The 13,505-nt window shown below is 40.2% G+C and overlaps 1 long non-coding RNA gene across 8 annotated transcripts in view; it reads right to left on the minus strand.

Annotated features, from left to right (window-relative positions):
• Positions 1-4,128: 4,128 nt before the first annotated feature.
• LOC120401564 overlaps positions 4,129-13,505 on the minus strand; it is a 48,556-nt gene continuing 39,179 nt past the window's right edge. For all 8 annotated transcript variants that reach the window (XR_005596550.1, XR_005596548.1, XR_005596551.1 and 5 more), the window contains one exon: positions 4,129-4,453. This is a non-coding gene — a long non-coding RNA (uncharacterized LOC120401564). The remainder of the gene's footprint in view (positions 4,454-13,505) is intronic.

The raw sequence follows: 13,505 nt of genomic DNA on the forward strand, positions 1-13,505 counted from the left end.
GAGCCGCAAGCCTGGGAGAGGGGAGAAGTGAAGCAGCCACAGCGTGCTCGGGGAGGAGGTGGGGCAGAGGTGAGCTGGGGCAGGGAGTTCCCCTGCGTGCCACCCCCCTGCCCTTTCTTGCTGCAGGCGGCCCTCCCCGCGCTCTCCTGCCCCAGCTCCCTCTGCCTAAATGCCGGTGGCAACCGGGGCAGCCGAAGATCCAGCTGACGCTGTCGCTGCTGAAGAAAATGGCGCTCCCCAAATGCCAGAGCCCTAGGCGACCGCCTAGGTCGCCTAAATGGTTGCACCGGCCCTGCACAGGTGGTATTTCAGTTGCCAAAACAATCATACTTCAGTTTGTAAAAGTAAGTTTGGATGCTTTATCTGTATGCATCTCCCATTGTATCTGAAAAGGATAGCAGCTTTCACTCTCAGGATTAAAAAACACTATGACCAATTATTAAAACAAGTGTTTAACATTGGCATTTCAAATAGCTGATGTGCTTTTTGTAATTGCTTTGCCTAGTCAGTGGAATGCTGTCATCACTTAGGCCCGCTGGTGCATAAATTTACTAACATCATGCAAATGCACTATTTGTAATAAAACTGACTAATGAACTTTAAAGGCCAATTATTTGTACATGTCTGCTGGCTTAGGGTACAGCTAATCATGCATCATTCAGATTTACAGTTATGTGTTTGCAGTAGTGCAATTTTAATCACTCTAATCTATGCTTTGATATGCATCATGGGTTTAGATACTTATGAAAACTGAGTACAAGGACAGAAAGCTACCAGATTTACAGACTTACAATTGTTCTCTGAATGTTTTCTTAATGTAGTTCTCATAAATAAATTCAAACACAACTGGACCAAATTGGCCCAGTATGGAACAGCTGGAGCTTCTTTCTTCTGCATTAGTTTTCCTAGCTCTGCTTCAGTGTGTATGGACCAGTGTGGGAGGAAAAGCCTAATTTACAATCTTGACAATGCAAGGAAAAGTAGTATAACATACAAGCTTATTAGTATTGGGAGCAGAGATTGCCTCCTGAAGACAGAATTCAGAGTCAGATTCTCCTCTCACACTTTTTACACTAGGGAAACTCCACTGGCTTGAATGAAGTCACTATTGATTTACACTGATGAGAGAGCCCCAAGGTCTATCCTTGACTCTGCTAATGACTTTTTAATGACCTTGGGAAAGTTCCTTAACTTTCTTATGCTTCATCTTACCCATTGTAATACTTAACTATCAGTGGAGGTTGTGAAGCTTATTCTTGCAAAAGCTTAATTAAGATCCTTGAATAAGAGGCAACATTTTTTTTAAAAAACAGTGGATGCATGCGTCACTAGCATACATGCCCTCAATTTTGCCTTTCACTTTCTAATATTGTTCCCCCAATTGCATCAAAATGAACAATTGGAAAATATTTTTAAAAAATTAACACCTAGAAGAAAGCTGTCACGTTAGTCCCCTTGCTCACTACTCATTCTATTGCTCTGCCAAAATCAGTTAGCAGTCCCACTCCTGCTAAGGTTGCTGCTGTGAAAGCTTGTCACCTAGTTGATGCTGTATGCTGTGACACTAGAGCCCCCAGAAAAAAAAATCTTTAAAAGAAAGACTTTGTTAATGTCACTACTGAAAACTCATTAGAAAAATCACTGTTAAGAGTAAATGACTTCTGTCTGTGTGCCCCCCTTTCTCATTCCTCAGAGCCTAGTATTGCCATTGGGAATAAGGCAAGTACAAGAATCTGACATGTTGTCATAATAGAAAGACTCAAAGAGCTTTTCAGGTGTGAGCTAGGGGAAGTGCTAAACCATTATATATTTTCTGCCTAGCAAAGAATGTTGATTCCAATTTAGGAAATGGAATTAGGGATGCTGTTCAAAGGAGGTGGAAAGAAGTGGGAATTAATGCTACACATTTGATGAGAGCCCAGTCTCCAAGAATAAGCTAGAGAAGAGAACTCAGATGAAAAATGTAATTGGGCTCTTTGAAAGAGCCCCAGATAAGCGGGGAACCAAACCCCAATAATACACAAATCAAGGGGTGCTTCATTAAATCTGTTTCTCTTATTCCGTGGGACCACGGACAGACAATTATTTCTCTCCCTTTCTTGCCACTTCTCTATTTGGGGTCAGCAACTATTTTAGCCTTCTTCCAGAACTCATGATTTTATGCCAGGCTGATATCCTGGCATTTTATGCTCCAAGATCCGCTGATATCCAGTCCATAAACCAAGCCTTCTGGTCTCCCCATTGGTTGTCTTTTGTCCACAGTTATTGCATGAGCCACCCTACTAATACAACGCTCCGGTCTCCTCTGAATATGCCCATAAACTTAGCCTAGCCTCTCTAAAATAGTCTTCAGTTGGAGCAATCCACATTAGGCTCCTTACAATCTCATTTTGTTTCCTGTCATGATCATTTGACCATCTCTTGGGGCTGGCTAAACTGTTCTGTACCAAAAATGGGTCAAATTACAGTTTTATGCACTGTACCTTTTAACTTTATTGGTATCTTTTTGTCACAGAACAGGGGTCAGCTCCCACGTTTTGCACCACACAGCCTTAGTGCTAGGCCACACATATCTCAGGAGGGCACCATCAGCAGCAGCAACCATTGATCCTAGATATTTAAGTTCTTTCACTCTAAGCTCTCTGCCTGCGATATCCTAGGCGGTGAATTCTCCTCCCTCATTTATAGCCTTGCTCTGACCAGGGTTCAATCTAAGCCCAGCCCACTTACAATTGTATTGCCACTGTTCAAAGTTGACTTCTGCACATATCACTAAATCATCAACTAGCAGCATGTTCCAAGGTAGATCCCTTCATATCTTCTTACATATCACATCCATGACAGCAACAAACAAAAAAGAGCTCCACACTGACCCCTGCTGTTGGCTAACATTTACTGGAAATTTTCTACTGCAGCCCCATTTAGTTTTCACTACAGCAATCACACCACTATACCCCATCCTGGATAAGATGGGCCATGGGTGGCAGGTAGAGCCCCACTTCAGGGAGGCTATCCTCTGGCTCTGCCCCTTTCACACCCCCAAACACAGCTGGAGCCCTGAGAGCACGCACGCACACACACACACACACACACACACAGCCGGAAGAGTCTTAGGCTGGCCAAAGCCATAAGTACCCCTCCCCCCCACAGCCTGGCCACGCTGTGCCTCCCCAGAACCCAAGCTGCCCCAGGAAAAGCAACTCGTCCCAAAGAAGCTTTTGATATGCCCCAGGCAGGTTCCAGGGCAGCTGAGGAGGTGATATTTGGAGTCCATGGAGATTACTGATGAACCCAGGCAACTGAATAGCATGTACAGCCTCCTCAGCCACCCCAGAACCTGCATGGGGCATAATAAAGCAAAACACTCCCCGCCCCCCCCGCCAAACCCCACAACCAGGGATCCAGTGGCAGCTCTCTATTCTACCCGCTGCCCATGAGATGAGCATATCCTTCTGTCTAGGGTGACCAGAGAGCAAGTGCGAAAAATCAGGACAGGGGGTGGGGGGTAATAGGCACCCATAGAAGACAAAGCCTCAAATATCAGGACTGTCCCTATAAAATCAGGACATCTGGTCACCCTACTTCTGTCACATCTCTCCATCATAAACTACACCAAATTAGTTCTTTTGGTACGTGATTGCCTTCTCCAAGTCCACAATTTAAAGACCACACCTAGTTGTCATCTCAGTTTTCTCAGAACTTCTCTGAGGATTTGCAGTGCAAATATGGCTTCAATTATGTCTATGTATGACTAGCGATTTGTTTTGAAGTAGTGTTAGAACACTTCTACTGAGGTGGAACAAATATAACAAGGATGAACAGGATCACTGACTCCAATCCCTCCTTTCAAATGGAACCCCCAGGGCTTACCCAGTGGGTGAACGCTTCAGCCTCGAGACACATTCCTCTCCCAATGTCTTTGTATGGATATTGAATAAAAGGGAAGAGATTATCCAACATTACAGGTTCAAGTACCAGCAGTACACGGACAGCCAGCCAGCCTTGTCTTTCTTTACTGTCAAATCATAATAGCAACAAGTTATACTATGCCAGTATGTGGAAGCTATGAGCAGCAGCATGAGAAACAGCTGATAGAACAGACCCCAAGCAAGATAGAGGCTAGGCTGAATGTCCTTTATTTTGAAGCAGTTTAAATAAATAGCAATACTAATTAGGAAGGGTTATATTTGTATTAAGATAATGTTCTTAGGCCCCAGTCAGGCTTGGAGCCCTTGCATGCTAAGTGGTAAAGAAGCAAAACATTCAGTCTTATCTTAGATCAGTGGTTTTTAAGCTTTTTTCCTTTGTGGAGCCCTAAAAAAAATTTCGAATGGAGGTGCAGACTTCTATGGAAATCTTAGGCATTGTATGCGGATTTCTGGCAGTCCTCTGGCAGACCACAGGTTGAAAATCACTGTCTCAGGTTATTAAATCTTTGGAGCAAACAAGCAACCTACAAAAGTAGAAGATTATCAAACATATACAGTTTTAATATCCATATAGACATTTGCTATTCAGACTTGTTAAAAAAAAGCATTAATAAAGCATCCCAACTTCTTACTGGGGCAGGGTTTAAGTGTACTGAAGTGCCAATTCTTTTGAGGTTTCCCCATTAGTAATTTTGGAATAGCAATATACCATTCACAGCCTAACCCCTTTACATTATATATTTACAGCCAAATTCTTATCCCTCATGGAATGCCAGACTTCGAATAAGGGACTCACTATGGTTTGTGGAAATCTCCCCCGCCCCCGCCCCAACATACAGCCACTTGATGTTTGCTACTTTAGCCTCTCAGAGGCAGTAATGTGCCAAGACAACACAGCCAGTACTTCCCCTAAGCACTCATGTTACTACTAGTTAACGGATGCACTAATATTTCCTTCTACCATAAGCTTTCAGTATATCCATCAAAAACATCCATTCCTTCATTCCTACAGGCAGAGCTTAAAGTGAATTAAAATAAATGCCAAGCTTCATGTGCCAACAATTGCTGAACTTAGAGTCAACAATAGTGATGCTTCTGATAACCTTTATTAATTCAAAACAAATTTTAGGTATTTTTGGCACATTATCCATCAGAAATGAATACAGATAGATGAATGTACATTAGATTTTTTTCTTCCTAAAAATAAAGAAAAAACCCACCCACTCACCACTTTTTTTTTTTTGCCCTAGGTGGAACGTTGGATTATTTTTCTGCTCAGTGGTTTTCTTTGAATGGTTCATTCTACTCAGACAAGTACAAGATTTAACAAAAGAATGAAAAGCAACAAACGTTGCTATTGTTATGAAGGCTCCAGAGTGGACATCAGTGAGTGCCCTGAAGGTATAAAATAGCCTATTAGTTTTGTGGTTAATGATTTAGAGCTACAGTTGGACATAATTAACCTATTTAAGTATGGTTTTTATTTTAGGCTTTTTCAGAAAAAAATCACACAGTGTAACAGCATCTTATGTTCCCACAGAAGGAGAGTTCTCTAAGACAGTCATGACCCCATCCATAAGAACTTAGCATAATATAAGAATGTTCATACTGGGTCAGACCAAAGGTCCATATAGCCCATTATCCTGTCTTCCAACAGTGGCCAATGCCAGGTGCCCCAGAACAGAACAGGTAATCAAGTGATCTATCCCGTCGCTGATTCCCAGCTTCTGGCAAACAGAGGGTAGGGACTATCACTGCCCATCCTGGCTAATAGCCATTGATGGACCTATCCTCCATTAATTCATTCAGTCTTTTTTTTTTTTTTAGCCCTGTTAGTGTCTTGGTCTTCACAACATCTTCTGGCAAAGTTTCACAGGTAGACTGTGTGTTGTGTGAAGAAATACTTCCTTTTGTTTATTTTAAACCTGCTGCCAATTAATTTCTTTTGGTAAATTCTAGTTCTTGTGTTATGAGAAGGACTAATGCTTCCTTTTTACTTTCTCCACACCAGTCATGATTTTATAGACCTCAGTCTTATCTCTCCCCCCCCAGATGTCTGTTTTCCAAGCTGAAAAGTCCCAGTATTATTAATCTCTCCTCATATGGCAGCCTTTCCATATCCCTAATCATTTTTGTTGCCCTTTTCTGAACCTTTTCCAATTCTGATGCATTTTTTTTTTGAGATGGGGAGTCCACATCTTCATGCAGTATTCAAGATGTGGGCTACCATGGATTCATATAGAGGCAATATGATCTTTTCTGTCTTATCTATCCCTTTCCTAATAATCCCCAACATTCTGTTCGCTTTGACTACCACTGCACACTGAGTGGCTGTTTTCAGAGAACTATCCACAATGATTCCAAGATCTCTCTCGAGTGGTAACAGCTAATTTAGACCCCATCATTTTATATGTATAGTTAAGATTGTGTTTCCAATGTGCATTACTTTGCATTCATCAACACTGAATTTCATCTGCCAGTTTGTTGCCCAGTCACCTAGTTTTGAAAGATCCTTTTGTAGCTCTTTGCAGTCTGCCTGGGATTTAATTGTCTTGAGTAGTTTTGTATCACCTGTGAATTTTGCCACCTGGTTACCCCTTTTTCCAGATCATTTATGAATATGTTGAATAGGACTGGTCGCAGTACAGACTGCTGGAGGGAACACCACTATTTACCTCTCTCCAGTCTGAAAAAAGATAGGGAATAAATGGTCAGTTAACTACTTACTGATCCATGAGAGGACCTTCCCTCTTATCCCATGACAGCTTAATTTGCTTAAGAGCCTTTGGTGAGGGACCTTGCCAAAGGCTTTCTGGAAATCTAAGAACACTATGTCCACTGGATCTCCCTTGTCCACATGCTAGAATTCTTTGAGGGGGTCAACAAGCAGATTGGTGAGGCATGATTTCCCTTTACAAAAAAAAATGTTGACTCTTCCAACAAATTATGTTCATCTATGTGTCTGACAATTTTGTTCTTGACTATAGTTTCAACCAGTTTGCCCAGTACTGAAATCAGGCTTACCAGCCTGTAATTGCCGGTATCATATCTGGAGCCCTTTTTAAAATTGGCATCACATAAGCTATCCTCCAGTCATTTTGTACAGAAGCGGATTTAAATGTGATACATTACAGACTACAGTTAGTAGTGCTGCAATTTCACATTTGAGTTCCTTCAGAACTCTTGGGTGAATGCCATCTGGTTCTGGTGACTTATTACTGTTTAGTTTATCAATTTGTTCCAAAACCTCCTTGAATGATACCTCAATCTGGGACAGTGCCTCAGATTTGTCACCTAAAAAGGATGCCTCAGGTTTGGGAACCTCCGTCACATCCTCAGCCATGAAGACTGATACAAAGAATTATTTTAGTTTCTCTGAAATGGCCTTATCCTTGAGTGCTCCTTTATCATCTTGATCGTCCAGTGCACCGCGCTCCCCCCCGGTTGTTTAGCAGGCTTCCTGCTTCTGATATACTTAAAAAAAATGTTGCTGTTATGTTTTGAATCTTTGGCTAGCTGTTTTTCAAATTCTTTTGGGCCTTCCTAATTATATTTTTACACTTCATCTACCGGAGTTTATGCTCCTTTCTATTTTCCTCACTAGGATATAAATTCCACTTTTTAAAAGGATGCCTTTTTGCCTCTCACTGCTTCTTTTACTTTGTTGTGTAGGCACGGTGGCACTGTTTTGGTTTTCTTACTATGTTTTTTTAATTTAGGGTATACATTTAAATTGAGCCTCTATTATGGTGTCTTTCCATGCAGCTTGCAGGGATTTCACTTTTTGCATTGTACCTTCTAATTTCTGTTTCATTAACTTCATTTTTGTGTAGTCCCCGGTTCCGAAATGAAATACTAGTGTTGGGCTTCTGTGGTGTTTTCCCCACAACAGGGATGTTAAATTTAATTATATTATGGTGACTATTACCAAGTGGTCCAGCTAGCAGCCTTCCAGTCTCTCTCCTGCCTAAGGATTTTTCTTGCATTCCTGTATTCAAAAACTCTGGCAAAACGAAAAAAATATACACCTTTCCCACTGAAGAGTTTAGAACAGCCTTTGTTTGCAGAGCTCCATAGCTGCAAGGTGCTTAGATAGAGTGATGAGTGTGTTGTAAGAACCTATATAGAATAGATGATCAAGCACCTGAAAAATTTGTAAGGTTCAAAGAGGTTGAAGAGAGACTTCTGCCCCCTTGATATAGTGTTTACAGTTAATCACATATTGAAACGTTAATTAAATTAGGCCTCAAGGTCTCATAGAAGGCCCATTAAGAAGTGTAGAGAAGACTCCGTTTAACTTCAGTGGGTTTTAGAGCAAGGGTTTAAGTGATAAAACAGCTCCTATACATCTAAGATGCACAGCATTTGAAGAAGGGTTTCTGTGCACTCTATAAAATACCTGTTAGCGATGCTCTCAGTATGCATTTTAGAAGTGGAGCAGCAGCAGAATGGCTCTCTTGTAGAACTTGTAAAGTTCCTGGCAAAGGGCATACCAGTGCTGTCTAGCCAAATAGTCAGACTTCGGTGTTTACACACACTGGAACTGATTTTTTTTTGCAGGTCAGCAGAACTCTAGAGTACTGGAGAATTAGATTCCTTTGTACATATTTATTTTTTTTAAACATAGCAAGAAGAAAACCTTAGGAAGTTCCACACAAAACAATGCTTTAAGAATTAAGAAAATATTAAGGTTACATAGCTAAATAGTCAGTAAGAAATCAGGAAAATCCAAGGAGTTAAGTTTTCATAGAATATATCTTGGGCCATATCCTCACCTAAATAAATAATAAATAATAATATTATTATTAAACCTGGTATAAATTGCACAGTTCCACTGAAGTCAGTCAATTGGACTATGCCAGTTATACCAGCTGAGGATCTGGTCCAACATTGTTTACACACACGGGTGCACACTTCTTACCTCCCATTGCAGCTATTGGTAAAGCCAGTTCCAAGAATTGATATCGGGGTCATTTATACCATCAAGGACAAAGAGGTTAGGATATCGATGCTTAACACAACATTGACAATTTAGGGGTGCAGAGTGGGTGGGAAGCTTATTTCTCTCCTCTACCTTTTAATTTAACTTAAATTACAGCTAGCAACTGACTCAGGTTTGTTTTGGTTTCCCCACTCTCCCAGATGAGACATTAGACGTTAAACTGGAAATGTCTATATAGTACTGGAAGTTCTACAATACAATGTCTCGTGAACAAAGCCTATTCTGAACACAACTTTTTGGTTCTGGCAAATTCAATATCTTCAGAGGAATATTATCAAAGAGACACCAAATTGTAGTGCAAATCAATTAAAAGAAAGAAAGCTGATATTTTAGGATCTTATTACCAGATATGAGGAAATTAAAATCTTTAGCCTTTATATAGAGGCAACCTAAGCATATTGCCTCTCCTCTGGCAAGTGGTGCCAGCTGTAAGGGCCTTGCAGATCAACTGCCAGTTAGAAGAGTCTTCCAATGATGCAGAGTCTTGGTATTTTCTTAATATAATTTGTTTTATTGCATATAAACACTAGTGTTTGAATAGAGGTGGTAGCAAAGAGCACTCAGGCAAACCTCTCTTTCTGAATCTCCATCCAAAAACACTAATGATCAATTCCCAGGCAGCAACTCTATCCCATGAATTGACTCTACTTAGAGAGTTAGGGCAGAGAACAATCTCTTCACTGTTTGCCCCTACTCCTCAAAGAATCTTTCATCTTACAAAACCGATAACACTACAGCATTTCTTCAAAGTGTGCATATGGCACGCACATGAAGAAAAACAGCTTTTAAGAGTATGTGTAACAGAGCCACTGGTCATTCCCTCTAATGCACTCACATCACAAAAAGGCTAAGGCACAAAATGAGTTACACCTAACCAAAAGACATAAGGCAACAAGAAGAGGTTCTCTAAAATACACTTTCTTTCATCTTTCTCTTCCTCTTACTCTAAGTCTTCTATATACTGGGGAAGGAAATTTAACAGATGATGTCTGAGGAATTCAATGTCCATTTTGCTTCAGTCTTCACTAAAAGTAGTAATTGTGACAAGATGCTAAACAACGTTCATATTAAGAACAAAAGGGAAGGAATACAAGCCAGAATAGGGAAAGAACAGGTTAAAACATTTAGAGAAGTTAAATGTATTCATTTCAGCAGGGCCTGGGAAAATTTACTGTAGGGTACTTAAAGAACTAGCTGAAGCAACCTTCAAGAATTCATGGAGGACAGAAGACTAGAGAAGGGCAAACATAACACCTATCTTTAAACCAAGAGGACCTAGGAAATTATATACCAATCAGCCTAACTTTGATACCTGAAAAAAATTGGAACAAATTATTCAAGAATCAATTTGTAAGCACCTAGAGGATAATAGGGTTATGAGGACTAGCCAGCATGATTTGTCAAGAACAAATCATGCCAAACCAACCTACTTTCCTTATTTGACAGGGTTACTGGCCTAGTGGATAGGGAGGAAACAGCAGACTTGATATATGGATTTTTAGTAAGGCTTTTGACATGGTCCCACATGATGTTCTCATAATGAGGCTAGGAAATTGTGGTCAAGATGAAGTTACTATAAAGTGGGCACCCACCTGGTTCAAAAAGTACACTTTAAAAGAGTATTTATCAGTTTTTCCTCTGTCAGACTGGAAGGACGTATTGAGTGGGGTCCTACATGGTCTATCCTGGGCCCAATATATTCTATATTTTCCATTAACAGCTCGGATAGTGGAGTGGAGAGTATTCTTATAGAATTGCAGATGACACCAGCCGGGGAGGTGTTTCAAGTACTTTGGAGGACAGGATTAGAATTCAAAATGGCCTTGATAAATTAGAGAATTGATCTGGAATCAACAAGATGACATTCAGTAAAGACAAGGGTAAAGTACACCACTTAGGTGAGAAAAATCAAGTGCACAAATACAAAATGGGAAATAAGTGGCTAGGTAGTAATACTGCAGAAGAGGATCTGGGTAATATAGTGCATCACAAATTGAATAGGCACTAACAATGCAATGCAGTTGAAAAAAGGCTAATGTCATCCTGGGATTTATTAACAGGGAGTGTGGTATGAGAGACCCAGGAGGCAACTGTCTTACTCTACTTGACAGTGGTGAAGCCTCTCAGCTGGAGTAACATGTCCAGTTTGGGATATCACACTTAAAGATGCGGACAAATTGGAAAGAGTCCAGAGGAGAGCAACAAAAATGATATGAGGTTTAGAAAACCTGACCTCTGAGAAAAGGTTATAAAAACTAGATATGTTTAGACTTGAGAAAAGACAGCTGGGGGCGGGGGGGTGGGATCTTCAAATACATTGAGCTGTTTTAAAGAAGGAGAACAATTGTTCTCCATGTCCATTGAAGATAAGACAATAAATAGTGGCTGTAATCTGCAGTAAGATAAATGTAGGTTAGATATTAGGAAAAGCTTTCTAATTATAAGGCTAGTTAAGCTCTGGAATAGACTTCCGAGGAAGGCTGTAGCACTCCAATCATTGGAGGTTGTTAAGAACAGGTTGGACAAACACCTGTCAGAGATGGTCTAGATATACTGAGTATTGCCTCATCCTGGGGGTGGGACAGGGGAGGGGGAAATGGATTAGATCTCTGAACGGCCCTTCCCGTTCTACATTTCTAAAATTCCTATGATCCCCTTTTGTTTTGTGAAGTATGAATGCCGGGGCGGGAAACAGTATAGTTATAGACTGACAAATTTATTTGGGCATAAGCTTTCGTGGGCTAAAACCCACTTCATCAGATGCGTGGAGTGAAAAATACAGTAGGCAGGTATATAGCACATGAAAAGATGGGTGTTAGCACTACAAAAAGTAAACTCCCATCTTTTTTCCATGTGCTGTAATACATTATATATAGACACACACACCTGCTTACTGTATTTTTCACTCCATGCATCTGATGAAGTGGGTTTTAGCCCACGAAAGTTTATGCCCAAATAAATTTGTTAGTCTCTAAGGTGCCACAAGGCCTCCTCATTGTTTTTGCAGATACAGACTAACACAGCTACCACTCCGAAACCTGTCAGTATGGTTAGATAGCAGTAAGATACAGGAGGTAATTTGAGTCAAACAACTATCCTTTAGGTGAAGGCTCCTATCATGTGACAGGATTCCATGGCAATGCATTGCTGCAGTCTGAAACTGGAGGGGAGGAGAGACTTTAAATTATGAATAAATATCTGGAATTCATCAACAGAAAAATAGCACAAAATACTATTTTCAGAGTTTGAGACAGATTTTTCTTATATTTATGAGAGAATCTTTTTAGTCTGCTGCTTTAGTTCAAGTTCTAGATATTACACATGTGCAATGAAACTCTATGCAACTCCGCAAAAAGGACTGCAACAAAATAATCAGTTGCAAATGTAGGTAATATAAGGAAGCAGGATTCAGCTGGCCAAACTTCTCAGTTACACTGGTGTTACTCTGTGTATACCTTGGATTTACACTGGCATAATAGAGCAGAGTTTGGCTCAGTACATTGGAAAGTGTTTTGAGATGTACTCTTGAGACAGGATGTACCTAGTAAGACAGATTTCTGGTACAGGTTTACCGTATGAGAAATGAAAACACTAAACCCTGAACCTGCATCTGATCCACACAGCCTAACCCTTATACTTGTACAGAGTCCCAGTGACTTCATTTAGACTTGGTGCATGTGCAAAGATTGGTCTCTGTAGAACAGATTACAAGATCAAGGCCAACATATAGATACATTGTCTACAGTTACATCAAAATTATTTAATAAAACAAATGGTTTAATTTAGACCTTCAGTTAAATTATTTTCCTAGTCTGTAAAGTGTTGTGCCTTAAAAAAAAAATACGAAATTGTGCATTTGTTAGTAATAATACTGTGCAAACACAATACCTGGCTGGATACTGTACTTCTGATTAACAATACAGATACTTGAAATTTTATACCACAATGAAACTAATTTTTCTGGATTACTTCCATGTTCTCGCTGCCTATTCCTAGGCTGTTAGTTGTGGACCATGTCTCCAGCCCTATGTAAAGATGTTTCATTTTAGTAGAGAGTCTGTAGTACTTGTAATCAAGCTTCCATTCCTTCCTGTTTTTAAGAAAGTAATTTGATGCAGCTGTGCTGTTGGCTCAACACAGTGATGTAAATTTGAACTTGCCTGGTTGCTTTGGCCCCTAGCTATACGTGAGCTGCACTTTGCATTCCCAGACCAATGCTGGCTTTTATGTAAGTACTTTTCATGAAGGCTCAGTTACTGGGCTTTTTCAACTCCCACCGCCCAAATTTCCTGTTACAGTCCCCCATGCTGCACCCCAAAGATTGCCCCCTCTTAACCCCTTCCAAAATTAATACTGGGAGTTTGGTATGGATGAAAAAAATCGCAAAATGATGGCTAAGCAACATCTGTGATGGTTAAATTCTGTTCATTCGATTCTGTACACTAGATATGCAAGATATACTGAACATAGCATATATAAAATTAATTCAGATTTAGGTCATTAATATATTTAGTTTTCCACCAAATATTTTTTATAGAAACACTCTGTCACATCACTGCATTTATATGTCTGTC

Source organism: Mauremys reevesii, linkage group 3 (assembly GCF_016161935.1).
Source record: "Mauremys reevesii isolate NIE-2019 linkage group 3, ASM1616193v1, whole genome shotgun sequence".
Classification (NCBI taxonomy): domain Eukaryota; kingdom Metazoa; phylum Chordata; order Testudines; family Geoemydidae; genus Mauremys; species Mauremys reevesii.